Here is an 8,336-nt window from a genome sequence, read left to right on the forward strand (position 1 = left end):
AGTGGCGTTAAAGCGAGCCCGCGCACCCGGAACTCAGAATGATGCGCTTAATGCATTCGCTTCGTTATTTACAGTTATGCGCATCCCGGATGCACAATGATGTGCTTAAAGCACCTACTCCTTCTGAAGTACCGGGGATCATTTTGCTCCCCAAAGTAAATAATAGTTAGAACACAACGAGAAGAGATGATATGTTACATGTTTAACACACAGTGCGTTGCATCAATCCGACAGTATACAGTTAAATCAGAGGTTTAAAAAGAGTTATTTCGTATGAAGACGCAACATATTCAGACCACTTCCAGTGCTTCTAATAAGCTAAGCTATACTCAGCGAGTAACGTTAACTCACAGTCTCTAGCAAAACACATTTTAAACAAAACCATAGACTATCATCTTGTCATTACGAAGAATAATGAAAACATTGGAACATGTTGGAAAGAGTAGCGTCTGTAGAAAGAAGTTTCTTCATTATGCTATATTGGTTTATTCCTCACATAAAGCTATTGAATGACATAAAAAGTGCATTGGTGGATTCATGATAGTCAGTCCTTTTTGAAGCTTAAGAGTAATTTAAGCAGGGTCACAACCTGCAAAGGTTCACATACACTAACTTACACTAGTACAATAGCGTTAATGTAAATCATTAATGTAAAGCGTAGTTTTACATTACAAAAAAGTAATTTATTATGAAAGTCTACATCTACGTGCCCCTCTCCGTCTGTTTGTGATTGTGTGTCCATGCTGTGATGATCGTATTCCGGGGGTAACGTTAGGGGGAATTCCTCCGTCCATTCACTAACTTACTGCGTCCGAGGCTCTCGATCGCTTTTTGTCGGGTGAGAGCAGTCGTGGTCTAATGGTTAGAGAGTCAGACTCGTGACCAGAAGGTTGCCGGTTCGATCCCCAGGGCAAGCGGGTAACGACTGAGGTGCCCTTGAGCAAGGCACCTTACCCCTACTTGCTCCCCGGGCGCTGCAGTGATAGCTGCCCACTGCTCCGGGTGTATCGTGTGTTCACCACTTGCTGTGCATGTGTTCACTACTCTCTGGATGGGTTAAATGCAGAGTCACATTTCAGGGTATGGGTCACCATACTGACAAATCACATTATACTTTCCTCATTTACGTTCATGTCACGTTCCTTTAAAAAAAACACACAAGATTTGAATCTGTCTATTGACGCTGTTAATGCAGAACTTGCTACATTCAGAATTTAACTGGTTGTGGCGGCCAAGTATCAACCAGATTCCGGTCAGAGAATCGAGAGTGAAGGAAGGAAGTCTTTGAGGCGTTTATTAACAATCCAATTTATGCATGTCTCCAATATGATTTAAATGTTTGCGTGTTCTACAAAGAAACAATAGAAATAATTACGATCTACAAATGATCAATAACCATAGCTGACAATGTTAGCATAACACCAATGCAAATATGCCCAGTATAAATATATATCCTAAATATCTCTCCTTCTGAACACTAATACAATGAACACTATATAATAATATACAGGGTAAGACATTTCTATAAGTTATTATGTGTAAGCCCATTTGTGGTGGCTACATAGCGCTAGCATAGCTGATGACTTGGAAGAAACATCGCGGCAATCACATCCGCAAACAACCGCAAAAGCGGAACAATACAAACAATGTAAACATCCGAAAACAGCGATAGCATACATAACATAATACTGAATTCAATATTGTGCAAACTCACTACAATACAAACATGTAAACATCCGAAAACAGCGATGCATAATAAATAACACTAATTCAATATTGTGCAAACTCACTTGTAATAAATGAACACATTCAAAAAGACATAGCAGCAGCATGTACAAAGGCAGAAAGCCGTTGTACCGATAGGTAACACTAATACTGGTCCGTCTAGGAAACACTTGAAAACACTTTAGTTCCTAAGGCAGGCTTTCTGACAACAGCAGATAAACGTAAATAATACAAAGCGTCGACGCATTTCACGCACGTCGACGCGTCGTTGCAGCACTAGTATGAAATGAGTAAGCACATTTCCAGTGGTCAGGGCCTGAAGAGATAAAGGGGAGGGGAGAGGTGTGATAAGAAGAGGGGTTCAGTTCCTGGGCATCAACAACCCCTGAAGGGAGGGCAGGATATCATTCCTTGGGATCTAGCAACAAATAGGGTTTTATTGACATGTGTCCCAGCATCACAAACAATCTCAGTTCTTAGTACTTTTCCAGCTGCCTTACACCCACGTATGGCCAGTGTGGATTTTTCTGTGGGCAAACCCATAATGGGCTGTCCCACAGTCAACCCCCACTGGGGCCCAAATGTGCAAAACAACGTTTGGGTTAGGGGATTTCCTTGGGCAAACCCACAGTGGGTGGCTTTATGAATTGTATCGTAAAACGGTAGTTTCTCATCGCTTGTGTAACGGAGGCCAGAAAGAGAGAGGTGTGCCAGTAAACCTCACTCCAATTATTAGCGGCTGTGGTCTATAGCCTCCTCGTTAGAGCGCCTGTCTCACATGCTGGACCGACGCTGGTTCGAGGCCCGCACCGAGCGGGGCGTATAGGACCACATCACTTAATATTCACTGATACTAAAGATAAGCAAAACAACTGTTATTTTATATGTATTTAGAGTGACAATAAATATATTGATTATTTGTACTACTGTCTATCACATTTATTTGATTATTAGTAGAACATAACTCAAGGAGAACAATCATAAGTGTTTTAACATGGATTTGTGGTGTTTACCGTCAGTGTCCTTCAGCTGAGTTACAATCAGGTTTAATGGGAAATATAGTGAGCGAGTGCATGTACAATGCATGTACCCTCAAAGTCAGAGTGCACTGAGGGTAAAAACAGTGAATAAATGTGGGGAATAAATCTTCCAGGTCAGGTCGGACAGCTCTACAAAATGGCGGACACTCAATATAGTGCACTATATAAGAGACACGACAGTTACATTGGTTAAAACCACGTTGAAATGTTTAACACTGGTTAAACTGGCATTAAGTTGTGTAAATGAACATAGCCTACTGAACAAACATAAATGAAGAAAAGTCTGTTTGTAAATGAACATTGACTTTGATAATTACGTTTAAAAACATGTTTTTTTTCTGGCAGTGACTTTCGAATTGAAACATGACGCTTATTTAGATTCTGGTTAAACTGAATCACGACTGGTAAGTGAAAAAGTAGGTTTCTGTCGTCCCATGCCACTAGCCCCACACACAAACTTAGGGTTAGTGGCTGTTAGCGTTGTTCCCACATCAACAACACTGTCAGAAATAAGGTACACAGGCGTAAACTGGGATGGCGCCCTTTAGAAATGTGATAATATGTACCATTTACGTACAGATACGTTTTATTTCGGTACCACTATGTTCCTTTGAGGTACTATACTGTATGTAGATGATTGGCATAATGCAAGCAATGATGATCAAAGCGGTCAATTATGTTCACGAAACATTCTGGAAAGAAGACCAGTTTAAAATCACACACTTTGAGTTGTAGAAATCATTTATTTGGAGTGGACAGAAGAAGGATGCAGGAAAGCTAGAGATTTGCTCAAATTAGCTTTGACTTGATACACATTTACCGTGTCAAGTCAGTTTGATGCAACAGCAGACAGTGGAGCAGACTTGCTTGCCAAAACAACACACGACATTGCAGAATTACAAGGTTGTGTTTTGATCTTTCTCATGTTTCCTCGTGTTTTTAAATATTCTCATATTTTCGTAACGATAGAGTTGAATGTAATGTGTCTGTTTATGTAAACCAACTCAGATTGTCAGTGTTGTGATCAGATCGGATGGACTGATGTGCTACTGTAGTCGGCGGCTGCAAATGTTGTTTATTCAAAAAGTGCAATTATTCCAAGCATTCCGAGGCCAAAGAACAGACCCAAAAGCGATCCCCTTCTCCGTCTGCCATAAAACTTTGATCCGGACCGGCAGTGCACAGTGACAGAATAAAAAAATTGCCGCCGGTGTGTGAACCGTCAGCGTCGACAGAGAAATGGCTATAGGCTTGTTCGACTTAATGCGGCGCCGCAAGAACCGACAGTCGGTTCCTGTGGCGCCACATTAAGTCGAACAAGCATATTGGCTCTTGTGTGTCTTGTGACTAGTTGCGTCATTACGCGAGCTTACGTTATGAAATGCCATCGGCTGTCACACTCCGATTGTACGCTCAAGGTATGCGTGTGATGCACTTTAATAAAACACGGCCGTCAGCGACCTGTTTGTAATGCTTTTATACTGTTTTTGGTCAGTGTTTGCAATAAATATCTGTCTTGACTTCTATTTTCTTGTTGCGTATTTATGTGGTTGGGAAGTGGGTAGTTTTAGGTTTAAGGTAGGAGTGGGGTTAGGTGCTCTAAAATATCTATTAAAGTACAAATAATAAGTATTTATAAAATCGTTTCAGAGGCAGATCATGACACTGACATGCATTCTCTAGAGCGCCCTCAGTGGACTTTTGTGTCTCAAAACTGTAGCACTATGTACCTGATGGTACGTAGCAAAAAGTGTACAGAGGTATGTATTTCCTATGAGACCAGGTTGTAACTATGTGCAATCCCTGTGATCGAACCCATGACCTTGGCATTACTAGCGCCATGCCAACCACTGAGCTACAGGAAAGCCATACATACCGTATATATACATAAACAAGTGTGCTGTTAGTATAGTTCATTTAGGTATACTTAAGTGTCGTTTTAAGTACAGTGTCACTGTATTTTCTCTATACTTGTACTCAGTCTTTAGATGGAGATATAGCCTACTCTGTAAAAGTATAATGAAATATTTTAAGTTGTAGTTGTATTTACTCTTTTGATAGACTAGTCTATTGAATACTTATTCACATACTGTAGTTTGACACACTGTCTTATAAACATACGTTCAAGTTTATATAGTAACAATTTCCGCCTTGGGGACGAATAGTTTAGAGTAAATCAAACTATTGAACTTTCAATTTTTTTCAATTCAATTTTATTTATATAGCGCTTTTCACAGTGTGCATTGTTCCAAAGCAGCTTTACAGGAGCAAATAATAAAAACACAGAAAGGTAAAACACAGCACAGTGCATGGTGTTTATAGACCAAGCAAGATCATTATAATAAATAATATCTAATAAATAAATGAATAAATAAATGAATAAATAAATAAATGAACTATTAAATAAACTATTAAATAAATGAACTATTTATACATTGAAATTTCCTCGAAATATATCTTTAAGCGTACACGAAGTAGATTTGAAGTATAAAAATGTATATCTAAATACAAACATAGTGATATTCCAAAAGTACAAAAACAGCATATAAATAAGTTGAGTAATGTTACACTTAAAGTACACTTTAATAAACTAAAAGTGGGCCAATTTAGTCCGAAGTAGTAACGAAATAGTGCACTGTCAAGTATACTACAAGTACACTTATAATTAGAAATATACTTGAACTAAGCTTGAGCATACTTATTTTGTAAGGGTTTCACAAAGTCAAAACTTGTTTTCATATACAGATTTCAACAGGCAGTGAAGTCAATGCGTCATTACAGTTCCTGGTTCACGTTCTGAAAGGAACACGTGTTAACCAGATCAAGGAACTAGGAAACGACCCTGCTGTGCAAAAACCCATCATGTCAACATCAGGTTGTCATCATAATAACTGTAAGAAGTCACAAAGATTTTATCTATTGGCTGGCAAAAGCATTCCTCTTCTTCATGCACTGTTATTTGAAGACAGTATATCATTTGCTTAGCAAACATAACTTTATAGCTTGTCCTATAGCCACTGTTTCAAAACCAAATGTAAAGCAGCACAAGAGATGACGGTGAGCTTAAGAGAAGCCGTCGTGAAGTGTAGATGGTGATATTCCTTCCGTGAGGAATCTGCATCATCTTGTGCTGTTGTCACGAAACCCATTTATTAGATGACTGCTTCATCTCACCAGACGTTTAATGATATGGAGTTGTCTGTCAGGTGAAGGATCAGAGGCATCAGCAGTCAGTGCTCAGCTTGGAATCTTTACAAGCTGCATCAACAGAATAGAAAATAGGGTGGGTGATGAAGTCCGTTTTTAGGGAGTTTAAGGTTCAGGGAAGGCATAATACCACGACCCGGCCAGAAAATGGTCCGACTGAAAATTGATGGTGGAATTGGAAAAACTGCTTCATGACAACCGCTTCTTTTTTCCCATTTATTCCTCCTCTTGATTTGAAAAATGTCACAATTTAATTTGTTCGATGTAAGTTTCATTCAGTCTGTGTTTTGTAAAGAACATCCTCTAAAGTGTGACGAATCATTATTTCCAGGAATTGTATACACGTATCTTAAACTGCATGTCTAAGGAGGAATGTATTGTTGTGTAAATAGGCATGTCTACCTGGTTTCTAACAGGAATGTTTTTGAAAAGAATCAGCACTTAGAAATGATAACAATGTGCTTTATGTTCACGTCACATGACTCGGGGCAAATAAATAAACAGAGCTAATAAAATCCATCATGTTGAGAAGAGCAAGACTTGACCGACTGTACTCACAGAACATCTCCAGCGTCCTTCATCCCACTGAGCATCCATACATCACACATGGGTGAGTTTATTATACTTTCTATTGTGTAGAGCACAAATGAAATTAAACAACACACCTTTTTTACATTCATCAGTTTTAAGCTGCTGGTTTGTCAACCCGTTTTTTGTTGTTTTTTATTAGATTGAGATTCAGAGACAGAGAGGCTTTAATGTCATTTCAGTCATATACAGCTTGAAATGAGAAAATGTTCCTCCAGGACACAGTGCTACATAAATTAAAACAAGACATACACTAAACTTTACATAATTCACTGATCTTAAATAGACTAAAGAATTAAAAACAAAAAGTTGAAAAAGTAAAAATAAAAACTATTCAGCACCTTTAAAATGCAATAATTAAATCTGATATTTCAATTTGTGTTATAAAGTTTTACAGTAACAAATTTTATTGGATAATTTTAAACATTAAGGGCTTGATTACTTACTTCCATAAATGAAGTAGAGGGAAAAAATATATGGAGTCATAAAAAACCCATGACTTATACGTTGTGCTAACAACGCAAGGTTGTGGGTTCGATCCCAGGGAACATGCACTGATTAAAAAAGACATGTATAGACTAAATGCACTGTAAGTCCCTTTGGATAAAAGCATCTGCCAAATGTGTAAATGTAAATGTAAATGAAAAACAACATCATCGTGCTGCCTTCAGCTTTCTCCAATAGCAGTTGAAATATCAGCTTTGCAGGATGGAGTCTTGTCATTTACCTTTTCACCCATCATCATCCACCAGACAAAAGTTTCAGCGGAGTCTTCATTCAATATCGTTAGTGCTGGTTTTCATTTGGTTGTGAATCCGGTTCTGTCACAAACATAAAAAAACACAAAAACTTAAGATTTCCCACAAGAATAAAATTCAAAGATTAGATCTTGTCAGGATCTTAATTGTTTCTCGAGGACATGAATAAGATGAAAAGGGGTGCACGTTTTTCCTTAGGTCTTCTTAATGTCTCTTGGCTGAGCTTTGGGTTTGCTAAAGCCCTGCAAATATCTTTTTGTATCACTGTCGGTGCCAAAAATGACTCATCAATTCTGTTTGTTTCTGTTTATAGGTGTTTATTTTACATCTACAAAGATGCAAAGCACAGCATTTATAATTACATTGGCTATTTTAGCAGGTCAGTGAGTTCTTAATTTGTGTATTCTTTTTCCTTTTACTTATTTACCTTTATGTGCACAAAATACCTCTATTACTAATGTTTGCTTTTCAAACAACAGTGCACTGTAATGGCTCACCAATTAACTAATAGGTTGATTGTTTTTAAGGCTTTTGTTGCCTCGCCACTACTCAAATGTAACTTTGTTAGAAAGTGATATTTATTCTACACAAATATTTACATAAATCACCATTCAAAACTTTACGATTTCATTTAAATAACACCTGGTTATTTATGTAAACAACCTACAGCACAATTTACACATGATGCAACAGTGATGGCGCAATCTACAGGTCAAACTTTAAGTGGTCCAACAGCTACAGCCCAATCTACAGGTCAAACTTTAAGCGGTCCAACAGCAACAGCCCAATCTACAGGTCAAACTTTAAGTGGTCCAACAGCAAGAGCCCAATCTACAGGTCAAACTTTAAGCGGTCCAACAGCTACAGCCCAATCTACAGGTCAAACTTTAAGCGGTCCAACAGCTACAGCCCAATCTACAGGTCAAACTTTAAGCGGTCCAACAGCAACAGCCCAATCTACAGGTCAAACTTTAAGCGGTCCAACAGCAACAGCCCAATCTACAGGTCAAACTTTAAG

The 8,336-nt window shown here is 38.4% G+C and overlaps 2 protein-coding genes across 9 annotated transcripts in view; one reads left to right on the forward strand and one right to left on the reverse strand.

Annotated features, from left to right (window-relative positions):
* map7d3 (MAP7 domain containing 3) overlaps positions 1–8,336 on the reverse strand; it is a 113,689-nt gene that overhangs the window by 50,345 nt on the left and 55,008 nt on the right. The gene's annotated exons all lie outside the window — the stretch shown is intronic.
* The window catches only part of LOC130563505 (uncharacterized), a 5,963-nt gene continuing 4,122 nt past the window's right edge, over positions 6,496–8,336 (forward strand). Inside the window, exons 1-3 of the mRNA XM_057349073.1 lie at positions 6,496–6,582; positions 7,632–7,697; positions 7,988–8,323. The gene's annotated coding sequence lies outside the window, so the exon portion shown is untranslated. The remainder of the gene's footprint in view (positions 6,583–7,631; positions 7,698–7,987; positions 8,324–8,336) is intronic.

This window comes from Triplophysa rosa, linkage group LG13 (assembly GCF_024868665.1).
Source record: "Triplophysa rosa linkage group LG13, Trosa_1v2, whole genome shotgun sequence".
NCBI lineage: Eukaryota > Metazoa > Chordata > Actinopteri > Cypriniformes > Nemacheilidae > Triplophysa > Triplophysa rosa.